The 13997-nt window shown below is 44.6% G+C and overlaps 1 protein-coding gene across 5 annotated transcripts in view; it reads left to right on the forward strand.

Moving 5' to 3' along the window:
- The window catches only part of PRR5 (proline rich 5), a 66326-nt gene that overhangs the window by 5698 nt on the left and 46631 nt on the right, over positions 1-13997 (forward strand). The window contains exon 1 of one of the 5 annotated variants that reach the window (XM_005428408.2): positions 66-193. The exons of 1 other annotated variant lie outside the window; for it this stretch is intronic. The gene's annotated coding sequence lies outside the window, so the exon portion shown is untranslated. Of the gene's footprint in view, positions 1-65; positions 194-2305; positions 2323-3324; positions 3341-13997 lie in introns of those variants that run through there. 3 more of the 5 variants (XM_031063140.1, XM_031063137.1, XM_031063138.1) reach the window with 3 other exon arrangements.

Below are 13997 nucleotides of genomic sequence, written 5' to 3' on the forward strand. Positions count from 1 at the left end.
CTGTGAGCTGCGGTGGGTGAGACGCAGCCCTGGCAGCCTTTGGGAAGGTGTCTGGGGATGCTGGAGCTCGGGCTCGCAGGTTTTACTCCCTTCAGGGTTTGTGCAGACACTGCTCTCCTTCTCTTCCAGTCAGTCATAGCCGTCTCAGGTAACTGGACTTGGCTGTAGATGTGATTCCTGTGCTCTGACTGCTGTAAGCTTTATTTACGCGAGTAAGACCTCCATGCATGAGTAAAATGTTCTTGCAGAATGATTTTGCATGTTTCCACCCTGAAATGCACAGTCTCCGATGGCTCATGCAGGAGATGGGCTCGTCCGTTTCAGTGTGTGTGTGTACGCGGTCGTTGTTAGTTTCGGCAGCTTGAAAGTGATCATTGGTAAAGGTCCGGTGTCTTCGTTTTCTTCAGGAATGCATTAGGCTGGATGTGTGCCTGTGCTTTGATATTGCAGAAGCAACAAGAGAGAACAGCCTTTAAAAAAGGTTAAAGAAAATTGTTTAGCTTTCCTGACGCTTATCATTTCCAGCTGGCATCATACTTGTAAGCAAGTCATGGTAGATTGCAGGAAACAATTAGGTTTTGCATTTACTAGCACGTTGATGAATAATAGAAGATAGGTCTAAAGCTAAATTTTGATGCTTCATTTAAAATAAATTCTTGTCATTTCTTCTGTCTGTTGCACCTGTTAGCTCTTAGGAAAAGACGATTATTAGGTGATGATTAGGCAGCTTTCTTACAACTTTAATTATAGGAATACTTCACTATAGGCCAGCTGTAGAATAATGGACCCACTTGGCATCTTGTAGGTAGTTGAATGTAGAGCTGTGGTACTGCCTGGCGAAACTGTTCTTTGTCTGAAACTTCTCTCGTAGCCAAAGCAGAGCTAAAGCTTCATTCTAGGAGTCGGGTGAATACCCTGTATAAATCTAGCTCCTCTGTGGTAGACTAGTGATAAGTGGCTTATTATGAAACATGTATTGACAGGGATTTCATGTCTATAATATACATTGCTGATAGAGTGACTTCATGCTTCATCTCACTGTTACTTATTAATAATCGAATTAAGGGAAAACTCTGGAAGGAATATGGAACTAAGACACAGTTCCAGTGGAACTCAGTAAAAAAGACATTGCAGAGCAGAGTTTAAGAAGAATTTCTGTAAGTACTTACTCATCACCCAAGACATAGCCAGATTTTGAATACTTCTAGCTTGTATTTAGGGTCCAGAGTTAATTGCTAGATTTTCAGGTCTTTCTTTTCAGTATCCAGACTTTTATATCCAGAGGGCTTTGGGAGACAGTGAGGGAAATGTGTCTGTTTTAAGCCAAATTCTCTATCTTCAGTGCATAAGAAAATCACACCCGGAGCACTTAAAAAAATCTGATCCTTGGGTTGCAGTCATAACTCCTATCACTTCCATTCTGGAGGCACTTCCATTTAATTTGTATAACAGAATCACAGTTGTAAAATCTAGCCACAATAAGGCATGCCAGTATAATTACTTTAATTAATTTTTTTTGTAGTCTAGAAGCTGTCGGGATTGGTGAACAGCTCTGTAAATACAGTAATAGTATGTGGCACTTAATCTCTGAATGAAAGTAATAGGTAATGGCTAAAAATAGTATTTCCTCTTTCAACTGTAGTGTTAAATATGGATATTAACTGCAGCAAGATAGATTGGTCCAGAGCTGGAGGCTCAGATCATTCATGCTTGCTGACGTGGCCTACTTCTTCATTTTCCTTTAAAGTATCACTCTTGTGAGTGTGTTTGAAAATAAATCACAGATGCAAATGAAAAAGCTGTTCTTTAAAGTGCAAACTGGAGCATGTTTTGCTGCACCATGAAGGCAGTGTAATTTCTAGAATGTGTTCTGCTCCCATGTGGCTCAGCACAAGCTGCTGAGCTGCACTGAGGCTGTGCCTTCATTTACATGAGTGGCTACAATATCTTTGTGCATCACATGTGGGCAGCAACATCTTTGTGCCAGGGGGAGCTGTCAGCTCTGGTTCTGGTCATTTCAGCAACATCTTTGTGCCAGGGAGAGCTGTTAGGATGGTTCTGATCATTTAACACTGCTTGAAGTGGTTCACTGCTCAATAAATGCCTTCAGAAAAAGGGCAGTGAAATTTGCCTCTGCAATAGCCCTGTCACAGCTTCTCCAGAAACTGTTGAATTATGAGAGCTGGTGGTTATCTGCCTACGTCTGTGGCCTGGGACTCAATGGCACTGAGCACAAAGAAGAGAAAAAAATCACAAGTGGTTGTCCAGCAGCACATCGTCTCGGAGGTGTTTGCTTTCCCCCAGTTTCATAGGATAACACTGGTGAGTTTGAGGTGTTGCTAAAAGTGATTAATTAGGAGTGCGCATATTTAGCCCTTGGAAGATGGAAAATAATGCATGGGGCTGATTTAAATTAAGTGCTTTTATTCCCTACTGTTAAAGAAATTCCTTGTCTGCTCTGTGTCTCAAGTTGGAGCTCTAGGCAATTTTAAAGCATTATTTAAGCTGTGGTTTAGGTTTCTTTAAACAGAAGAGTGAGGGAAAGTCTTTCAACAGGAAAAAATAGTGGGTAAAGATTTTCTCGTTAAAGCCTTTTTTTTCAGCAGCAGCAAATCTGTGTATGTGGGAATGAGGAAAAGGGCAAATCTGTGTATATGGGAATGAGGAAAAGGGAGTTGAATGGAACTGAGTGAGGAGCTGTCATGTGAGGTAAAATTCTGATATTGTTCTCTCAAGTCATCCTGGAAATACATTTGCATTTAAAATTTCCAGGCAGACCAAGCCACAGGACCAGTGCAGAATGCTAAATGAAACCTGACAGCTAACTGAAAATGCCACTCGGTGCTGGGCATGCCTCTGCTCACACAATTGAGTTGAAGATTGTTTCTTTTAATGATTATAGATCTGAAATGAAGACTGGCTCTGAAAACAAATTTTATTCTGAGATCTTTTCACTTGAAAGATGTTTACTTTCTGTCACATTACCCCACGACAGCTTGAAAACTCACAGGAACTGTAGAGTGCAACTCCCTTTGTGCCCATCAGATAGCCACAATCTACCCCTTTGTGTTACTCAGGCTGAAATTCAATCTGCCTGGGAGACTGCTGAGTGAATTGGGGCACAGTTGTGATCCCAAGGATGCTGGGTACCTCCACAGAGGTACCTTCATGTTGCTCGTGTCAGCAGAGAAAGGAGCAGCTCTGTCAGGAAATGTGGTGGTGCATTTCCTGAGCAAGGGTAAAACTGTTTCTGCTCAGGAGTGGTGAGATGTAGGAGCCAGGGTGATGGCAGCTGGGGAAGGAACGTGCAAGGGACCATGAAAGGCATCAGAAGAGATGGGTGAGTTTTACCTTTTCACGTGTCAAACTTGTGTGCCTGCAGTTACTGGCAGTACCCTGTCGCTGTGCAGGCACACCAGCGATGCAGAACAATCTGAGGAGACTGAGGGCTGGAAAGAAGAAAGTGATTGGTGGGTTAATGTGTGCATGGGGTGTGAAAGGGCACCTGCAGTCACAGGAACAAATCAAGGGCCTGTGCCTGGCTGGGGCTGCTCAGTGCAGCATTGTACAGACAGCACGGCGTCCAGATATCCCAGTTATGAACAGAGCATAACAGGCTTCACATAGGCACTCTGGATAAAGCACATTTAGCTCCCTGCCATAATTGTAAGGCACTTGCTCTTGGAAAGTTTCTGAGGGAACGGAAAGAGCTGATGAGGAGAGAAAAGTGACTGATTTCTGAGGAATGATTAAAAATACTTAGATAATCTGAAAAGCAAAGACTCCATTGATTTCAGGTATGATTACTCAAGAAACATAATCTCTTAGCCTTTGCCAAGAGGGTGTGATTAGACATAATGGGCTGCAAAAGAGAAGGTACCTTGAGCATCAAGAAAAGCTGCTTGCAATGAATCTAAGTAATCTTCCATGAAAAATGGTGGTAACGTTGTTTGGTGTTGTGTGACACAAAGAGCTGGGAAAATGTTCTGTGGGGCTGCTCATTTGGAGTCACATCTTCCCTGGCTGGGCTGTGCCTGAGGATTGGGGTGCAGGTTTGGAAACAAAGCTCCTCAGTCTGCCAGGTCAGCTCCTCTGTTGGGAGCTGGCTGCTAAGCCCCCTCTGTAGGGCAGTCATTCCCTGGTAGCTTGGGTTTGTATGGATGAGTTAATAGGTCTCGTTCCATCTTTAGCTTCTGACGCAGGAAATACATGAGCATCCCCTGGCTGCTGTTATTCTGTAAAACAAATGCTGGAGCACCTTGAATTCTGTTCTGATCATGTGGTGGGGGAATGTGGGAGGAGGAAAGTGATGGAAGGCGCTCCAGTGGTGAGCACAGCAGGCTGGGCTACAAATATTCCTGGGTTTGCGTTGACTTTGTTAATTTGTGTTCTTGGGCCCATGATGAATTCTCCTCTTAAAGCAAAGCTGGAAAGAAATAGGCCTGGGGTGTTTTCCTGTTTTTAGTTTCAGCTGTAACTGGCAAAGAAAACCTAATGGATAGTCTTGGACAGTAATGGATAATCTAGTGGATAGTCTGGGACAGCAGCTGCCTCTTCCTTTGCCGAGCCCAGGAACAGGCACAACTTGTTGGTGAAATGTGGAGAGCCATTTCAGAGGGTTGTGCAGCTCTGGGTTCTGCTGTTTTGCTGCACTGTTGTGTTGCTGTTCCATTTCTCCCTTCAGACACGAGCTGGGTGAGTTCATGCAAAGTCTGACCAGACCGCTGAGAAGTACAATGTGCGATAACCTGGGTGATTGGATGTTGTAATAGGTGCTCTCTCCTCCACTAGATTTCTGCTATCCCACAATAAACCAAGGGTTTTTATAAATTAGACGTGCTCTCCCTGCACAACTGGTGGAGTTACAAGGGCTCCAAGATGGCATGTTGTTGCTAGATACGGAGGAGGATCTTTATTCTGATTCATAGTGGCTGCTTTAAAAATTGGGGAGTTTGTCTGTCTTCAGCATGAATGGGTTATTCAAAGGCAGGCAGGTAATACGTGGACAAGCGTTTACAATGCTGGTTTAAGAATGAATCTCTTTTAATTAAGTGTAACTTGAGTCACAAAAGTTCCTCATCTGGTGATTTGGAGGGAAGGCGGTCACATTTTCCATTCCAAGGTAGATTCCCACCTTCCTTGGCAGATACCTGGCCTTCAGACCAGAACACTTATCAGTGAAGTCTGGATCAATCCAGGTCACAGTGCCCAGAAAAATACATACTTGTGGTAATTCTGGCATCCCTGATGACAGAAGGTATTGGAAATTCGGAGAAAGACTTCATTCTTATATCCAAGCCAGTTTTGTGTAACCGAGAAGCAGCTTGCAAAGTTCTGATAAGAAGCCAGATGTTGGCCCGCATTAGTGAGATTTGCTTGCATGAATCAAATTTAGCATTACAGCATGCTTCCCAAATTAATTCTGTCATGTATAATTCCAGTGTGAGTTGATTTTCTGTTTTATTCTGCATGACTTCTGTTCATTTATCATTATTAAGCTATTTCCTGGAGATACTCAGGCAAAAGTGTGTGCTTGTGTGACTACCAGAATGGTTTGCAGTGACACAGACAGAAAATATCAATCCAGGTCAAAAGGTAAATTTGTCCTGTGTACTGTGTATACTGTGTTTCAGTCACCATTGCTCAGTTTACCTGAGTATTTGATTTGAAGAATTATCCCAGCCACGAATAAGATACAAGGTTTACACACTTAGAATTTACTGTACATGAGTACAATGAGCTTTCTTTTGCTGTTTTTAACATTGGTAGTACACTTGTGGTATCATCTCTTTTAATTTTTTTTTTTGCTGGGAAAAGAATATTTATTAGCTGATTTAAATTCAGTTAACTTCATTTCCCTTTCATGGAGTTTTTAACAATGGTTAATGAGAGATGAACTGAATTGCAGAGCTGTTACTTCCCTCTGAATACATTGAGATCTTTACTGAATTCTCATGAAGGTTTCTTGATCATTCACACTTTAATCCTGGCCTTTGTCATTATTTTGTAGCATAAGGAAAGTCCCATAGATGCTGATTCTATTAGCCTTTGTCATGCCTATTTAACAAATAGTTTCAGTTCCTCATTTATCTGCCTTAGTATCTATTGTTTATTGGTGATTTTTTTCTGCCTTTAAGCCCCTGGGCTGAGGCACTGAGACCACCCTGTGCTAGGCAGAGTATAAACACAAAACAAAGTGCATTCCCTGCCTTGCACATTCACACTTTCATTTTATGACTATGTGGCAGTGACTACCCTAACTGCCTTGTGCTCAGACCTCTACAGACACTCAATTGCCACTTCAGCCACAGTTAGAAGGTAAATCTCCAGTTTAGGGAAACAAATAATTAAAATGGAGCACCACTGTTGCTGAAAAAATTCTTGTGCTTGTTGGAAGATGCAACAATTTAAGTTTATGAAGACTATCATCTGCATACACAGGCAGAAATGTGATGCTATTTCCTCTCTCCTCTGCCTTGCCTTTGCTCTCACTCAAGCCAATGGGTGATAAATGCTGGAAGTCGTGTATCCCTGGCAGCCTCCTGGCTTGCCTGCCTTCCTTCAACAGCTTCTCCATTCACAGTGTTAAACAAGTGGAGAAGAAAAACACTTAGAAAATGAAAATACTCTAATATCGGGTAATCCTGCGAAGGAGGGTGTTCTGCTGCCCCCACAGATGGTCAGACTAGATGGTCATCTCTTGTCCCAAAGTCTGTTATGGCAAGAGGAATGATAAAAGCACACTGAAACTGCAGCTCATTGCATTGCTAAGCACAGACTCCTGTATGTGGAGTGCTCTGAACTCTGGGGAGACTGGAGCCTGGATTTTGTGGGCAGCAGGGCTTCAGAGCTGGTGGATGGTAGGGCAGGTAACTGAGCTAATGAGTTCACTGAGGGCGGTTAACTGAGTTAACTAGGCTCTTTCCTAAGCATTTCTTTAGCATTCCTTGTTTTTCCTTTGGTTTTCCAGGCAGGGACACACATGTGCATGGCTAAACATGTACACACAGTGTTCACAGACTGACCATGATCGCTGAGGCACTGCTCTGAAACCAGCATCCCTGCTCTGCTGGGTGTGCAGTGTGTCCCTGGGGCCTGGTGTAACCTTCTTTGGGGAATTAGGTGGCATGTGATTCCCAGAAGCACACATTATGGATCTAGATGGTGTATTTCTTTATGGATCTAGATGATGTATTTCTTCTGCTGACACAGCTGGTGGAAAATGTGTATGAGACTTGCCATTCTTTTCAGGCAGGAGGCAGCGTGTCCAGGCAGAGCCTGGGTAGCCTCTCTGAGGTGATCCCGTAGCTGTTGGGAAGGTTGGATGCAGCTTTAAACTCTGGGACATACCCTTGGATGCTCCTTGCTCCATGCTGTTATAGGGAATGTGGGGAATGCTGCACAGCTGTTGGGATTCCTGCTCGATCCATCTGAGCTTTGCAAAACCTGGTGGAGCCTTGAAGAGCTCAGAATGGCTTTCTACCCAGCAAGACCCACATCACTTGGGGCAGCGCTCTGATCTTTGGGTGTGACCCAGCTCCTTATGGGATACAGTCTGGGGCAGGTTGTGGCTTGGGATGGCCACGGTGATCAGGAGACCTCCTAGAGGGGCATGGTGGAACTTGGGTATCATTGCTGCTGCTTTGGCTGGCTCTAGAGCTCTGTGCACGCATTCACAGATCCCAGATAGAAGCAAGTAAAAGCTTCTGGTTTTTTTTTTTAACCACCCTTATTGGTGTTTGTTTTTAACTCCTGCATCCACTATGATGCACGTTCTCCCACCTGCCTGTATGAGTGAGACAGCAGTGGAGCAGATTTATTAGGCTGATAAAGAGCAGGAAAAATCATTGGATTTAGTGGAATTTAAAGACAGTTCATACCATTGAGCAGCACAATATGCTGTGCTGGATTAAAGTGCTGCAAGATGGTGCCCTTGGTCAGGATTTGCAAAGTCATAGGGGATATTTGAAGCTGTTTAAGAGACACTTGCTTTGATTATGCTTTAAAAACACTTTCTTTTGCTGACTACAGCAAAGCCCTTATCTTCCTGCTTTGGGAACAGAAATCTCTAGGATATGAGTGCTGCAGATCCTGCTCAGACCAATATTCAGTTTTGTTCTTAATTTATGATGGTTTTGGCTTACTGTGAGGAAGCTAAATGGACTGTGGCTCTTTGGGAAGTGACAGGAGATGTCTGGGAATGGTGACTCCAGCCCTGATGCAAACAGATCTCAGTGTTCATGCATTGACCCTGTGTGGAGAGCATAGCACCAAGGATCTGGCCCATCTTCCCTTGGGAGCTGCTGCCTGATCATCATCTCAGTAGTGTCCTTGGAATTTAGTGAGATGCTGACTCAGCATGGCATGCATGGAGTCCACCAGCCTTTTGTGACATCCTGACTTTTTCTCCCTCATGGTTTGGAAACGAAAGGATGTAGGAGTTTTTAGGTCTGTTTTTGAGTCATCTGGCTTCCTGCTGTGAGATGTTGTGGAAGCACTGTCTCTGTTCTTTATTTACCCATAAATGATTGTACCTAGAGTGTGTCCTGGGAGAACACATGCTTCTATTTTTGCCTAATGCTTAATTATCTTTTTTGTGCTGCATTCCCACAGCAGCTGCCTCTGTCGAATTTTGGTCTGTGAGTCTGTGTGAGGTTCCACAGTTTGAGAATAATGAAAAAAAAAACCCCAAGAGATGAGAATTCTAGACCTTTCAATGCAACTGCTTTTGTGCTATTTGGTAAATGCTTAGGAGCCTGCTCAATAAAGCCTGGGGGAAAACTTGCCTGACTTGCAGTTAATTTTTGCTGAGTGTAATCACACCTTCAAGGTGGGATTGCCCTTGACGGTCAGAGAAAGTTTTCCCTGAATAAAAATCTAAGAAATGGTGCTTAGGTTCGTGCAGGCTTCTGAGCATCTTTCAGATTTGGGGTTAGTTTCTGGGGAGTTTCCCCTCCTAGTTTGCTTTGCCTGGACCCTTGGCAGGTTCCCAGCACTGACCTGCTGGGAAGGAGTGGAGAAGCAGTGCTCTCTAATTCAGCAGAGGTTGGGTGATTTTGTGAAGGTTAGAGCCCTTACTGGTTGGTTTTGTCCCCCATCACAGAGCAACAAACTCCCCTGTACGCCTTGATACCCAGGTTCTTCCTCCTCTTCAGTTATCACCTAATTTTTGCTGTTGTAATTCTGTAAGATTTTTTGTAAGAGTTTGGTTTCATGTGTAGCGAAATCTTCTGGTTGGGTCGTGCCACTGGATCTAAAATCTAAATCATGTTGTTCTTCAGTTACTTGTCATATTGGATCTCTGGTGTTTCCTCTGTTTTCATGGAAGCTTGTAAACTCTTCAGCTCTATCATCTTTTGTTGAAGAAGCAGTTTTGTTCAGGTTTTAAATGGTAATGTTTTTCTCTCAGCTCTTTTCCTCTGTTGTGCCTGGTGAGAGGCCGGTCCTCGAGGCTGGGTCTGTTTCATCCCTGTGCCCTTGTACAGGCTCACAGGGTGCTGTGTTGGTAGCAGGAGGCTGTGTGCTCTCAGGAGGCCATACCCCTCCTTTGCTGGAAACAAACTCCTCCATCCATTCGTGGGTGCAAATTGCAGTGCTCTTGAACATTTTGGCAGGAGTGACAGCATGACAGTGAAAGTCTCTGCGGCCAGCCTGGCAAATGAGAATGGAGAAGCAAAAGACAACACTACCCAGACTGAAAAGGTTTTTATTTTAAAAAGTTTGAAGTTGCATAGAACTTCTGTCAAGCTGGCAGCCTGTTGGGTGGTCCAAGATAACTTGTTGCTTTATCAAGTGAAGGAGAATGGGGAAGAAGTCTTAGGTTGTTCTTTACACTGATGAATTGGGGTTCCTTTTATTACCTGCTTTTTGTGGTAAGGTTATTTATCTTTAATTATTCTAATGCCAGTCTTGCCCTCAAGATGCTCCTGAGGCATTTGTTTGTGTGTGCCCACAACCCTGGCAGCTGGACGCCAGTGAGGATCTGAGAGCCTCCCTCAGACCTCCAGTAAAGGCCCAGTGCCAAACTGGCACCATCCAAGAATTACTGGGCTCACCCATTAGGCTTTTCTCTGACTAAACCAGCAGCCACTCTGCAGGAACAGCTTCCAAACCACACTGCCCTCTGCAGCAGGCAGGGATTTCCTCTGGATTTGTTTGCAGCTCGTGAGCCAAACCCACATCACGCCTGCCTGCCCTGCCGTTCATCTGGCAGTGCTGCTGGTGCCAGAGCAGGTGTGCAGCAGCAGCTGCCCTCTGCCTGGGGTGAGGACAGCCTGCTGCTGCAGAGGCTCAGGAAGTCATTGGATCAAAAACATCATTTGCTCTTTAGGCACACTGAGGCCCAAGTGGATCTCCTTCCCCCACTGAAAGAGCTGGGTGGAGGGAGAGTGGGGTTGCATAAAATAAGATGTGATAGGAGGGAGATAAAGAGAGGAAAGAACCGAGCTGCATCCCCACCATCTGTGTGCTTGGAGTGGTGCAGCTGCTCTGCCATTGACAGGTTGCTGTCTCTCCCCTCAGTGCAGACAGCCAAATGATTTGTATCATGAACAAATAGCTGAGGATTAATGCTACTGAATAGCCAGGTCACAAAAATCTACCTCGAGGAGAAATCTCCAGCTGCTTCAAAACCTTGAGAATCCTCTGCCTCTCAATTCACACTTCTGTTCAGAAACTTACACCATTTGGCAGCCAAACATTTGATCCAGAAGAAGCACACATGATTTTTCTGGATCAAATCATGTGTCTTTGCAGCAGAGTTTTGGAACATTGATAGGGGAAGTATCTAGAAACAACATTGATAGGGGAAGTATCTAGAAACAAAGAGGAATGGGCTGCTGGAGTTACAGTGGTACTACTGCTGTGCTTAAAATTTGTTAAGGATGTATTTAATGCTTCATTAGCTCAGGGTCTGTCTGCTACCCAGGGCTGCCCAGCTTCTGACAGTCCCAGGGATCTGTGGAAGATGCTCTCCTTTTAATTGTGAAGAAAATGCTCTTTGCATCAAGTGCTGTGGAAACCAGGCAAGCATGAACTGCAAGGTAAGAGACACAAAACTAAACAAAAATTCCAAAGGTAGAGTGTGCTCTTGTGAATGGCTGTAAATACCTTTGTTGAAATATCAACTGGGCACTCAGGAGGTGTCTGAGGGATTCACCCAGGACAAGGAATGTAGAGGGTTTACTTTTCCTCTCCAGACCACAGGCTCTTTCAGGTGCTCTCATGGCAGCCTGGGTCCTGATCTGGTACTGTTGACATCCACAGAGGAATACATTGTGTACCCAACCTAAAAAAAAGCCAGATCCAGCACAACACAATTGTGGATACTCCTCTCCTGGAGTTATTAATGATGATAAAGATTTTCCAGAGATGAGTCACTGGCAAGTGTCCCTTGCTGAGCCTGAAGGACCATTCAGGCAGTTGTCAAGCCCTGAGAATAGCTCTGCAACTGAGTCATTACAGAAAATCTCAATATGGTTCAGGGGCTCAAGGTGTCTCAGAGCTGTTCAGAGAGGTCAGGATGGGATGGCAGTCTTTACATCACATATATTTGCAGTGTGGGACTAAAAATTAGTGATAGCAGGAGCACAAAAAGAGCTGAGTTGAATCCAGTGCTTTTGTGATAGCCCTGTAACTGCTGCTGCTTCTATTCAGCTCTTTTTTTTCTGCTAGTTTATTTCCACAAAGCCATTCCCTCCATACTGCCTGCAGCACACCACGTCCTGGCCTTGGTGCACAGCTTATCCAGCCTCTGGCTGCTTTCAGTTGTGGAGAATCAGTGGAGCCTGAACTTGCCACCCTCTGCAGAGGTCCAAGGCCTGTACTCACACCACCCCAGACTTTGTGAGCTAAGAGATAAGGGACCTGTCTCCTCCACAGGGATTTGTTCTCTGATGTCCAGGCATGTCAGCCTGGCTGCAGAGGAGCCACAAGCTTCTTTTGTATCCTTTTCTTCTGTTATTCCCAAGGGGTTCAGGCAGGAGTGTGTGCTCTGAGAATGGCAGCAGATGCAGGCTGTGCTCTCATATTTCTGGGTTTCCTGGGGAAGCTTTTGACTACGCAGCTGCCATCTCATGCAGAGTCAGAATCTGAGTCTCACAAGGTAGTAGAAATGTCAGAGGAAATATAAGAAGTTGCTGTCCCCAGCTATTTGCTGCCTTTCTTCAAAATCTGCAAGGCTGCTGGAGCAGAAAGTTATCTTACCATTGCATCTGGCAGCTTCAGCAAAGCTTCACCTCCCTGGCAGCAGAGCTGACACCCCTGGATTTACACAGGAACAGTGAAACACGGCCCCATGACCATCCTTGCTTTGGTGGGCCAGGAGAGATAGCAGCGGCATCATTTCTTAAATTCCCCTTTGCAGACTTGAAAGCAGTCTCTAATGAGCTTAGAATGAACTGCCTGCTTCATATTCTTATTCAGTTTTTTTTCCTGTTTCCCTCATACTATGAAATGCAAGTGACAATTATTTCTGTTTTCAGGATTCATGACTGTAGAGTGCTGTCCATGTAAGGATTCAACTCTTTAACTCTTTTTATTTTTCCTTTTTTTTTTTTGTTAAGTTTCCCTGTAGTCATAGTGGCCATGGGAATTGAGAATTAAAATGTTTGCCATTGCTTTTGCCCAGTCCCTGCCATCCACTCAGAGGTTTTGTTTGCCACTGGGGCTTTGTGAGCATCTCTTGTAAAATTCCTCTGCATTTCTCCATATGCCTCTACCTGGTGCCATTGCTGGCATTGTCTGTGATCCCCACCGTGGAAATAAGTAAGCCCAGCTCTGCTCTGGAAATGGAGCCATGTGAGAGGTGAATTCCTGAAAGGTGGTGTGCCAGGAGCATTGTGGTGTGAGTAGAGATGTTCATGATAACCTTGGTGATCCTTAGAGCATGTTCAGCAAAGTCCACAGAAGTGTGAAAAGAGACAGAAAAGTTGTCAAGGGGGTTAATAATGTGACTCAATAATTCCTTTTTTGCCGTGCAGACTGTGCATTCCTGCTGCACTGGAAGTCACTCTTGGCTCTGCTCTGCTGTCAGATGCCTCTCTCCCCTCTCCCCAAGGTCCTCCAAAGCTTGCTTGCTGCTGGCTGTGCCAGGAGCAGTGCCTTGGATGAGAAGGGTGAGATCTGTTTCTCTGAGCTGCCTGTGAGTCCAGCTTGCCCAGAACCCATCACTGTCTCAATCTCCTTAGAGGGTTGCTATTGTTCCTGATAGGAAGCTGCTGTTCCTGAAGCTGTTTCCCACACGGGGTCTGACAGGTGAGCACTGGGCTCGGGGTGAGGATGGCTCTGAGCAGGACCTCCCCACCGGGCAGCAATTGTTTATAAATAGCAGCACAAATTGACACGTTCCGGTTTTCTTTTCCCACCTCCCACAGTTCCTGGGAATGAGGAAGGAAGCCAATAAGAAATGGTGATGTTGGCATTTGGCATTTCAGTCGAAAGCAGAGGAAGATGAAGTGGAATGCTTTTTATGCTTTTATTTTGTGGTGGGCAGAGAAGTGTTGCTGCAGAGGTAACGCCAGGCTGCTGCCTGGATTTATTCAGTTTTCAGATTCAGGGGGAAAACAGTTAACAGTTTTTGTCTCTGAGATCCCTAAAGTGACTGAGCCAGGAAAGGAGATCCAGCGTGTTCTCAACTGAAATTCTTGCAAAATGACCTCGTTTACACTCACTGCATCCTCTAGCATGAAAACCCTTTAAATGCTACTTCAAAAATTGATGAGTTCAAGTGCTTTAATGGAAGCAAAGGAAAGACCTTTCTGTTTTGTCCTGAAAGGGCTCATGGAGAGTTCAAAGGGAACTTTTAGTGCCTGGTTATCCTGCACCCACCCGTCCAAGAGCTCTTCTCCTTGAGTTAACCTGAAGCTTTAATGTTTTATTGAAATCATTGGGGGACGTTGACTTTAATGTGAGACTTGTAAATGGGCAGCCTGTAAACCAAGGCACTAATACATCAAAGGTGAATTTAACTGCAAATTATGCACACTATGAATAGGATT

The sequence above is a fragment of the Geospiza fortis genome, unplaced genomic scaffold (genome assembly GCF_000277835.1).
Source record: "Geospiza fortis unplaced genomic scaffold, GeoFor_1.0 scaffold292, whole genome shotgun sequence".
Taxonomy (NCBI): domain Eukaryota; kingdom Metazoa; phylum Chordata; class Aves; order Passeriformes; family Thraupidae; genus Geospiza; species Geospiza fortis.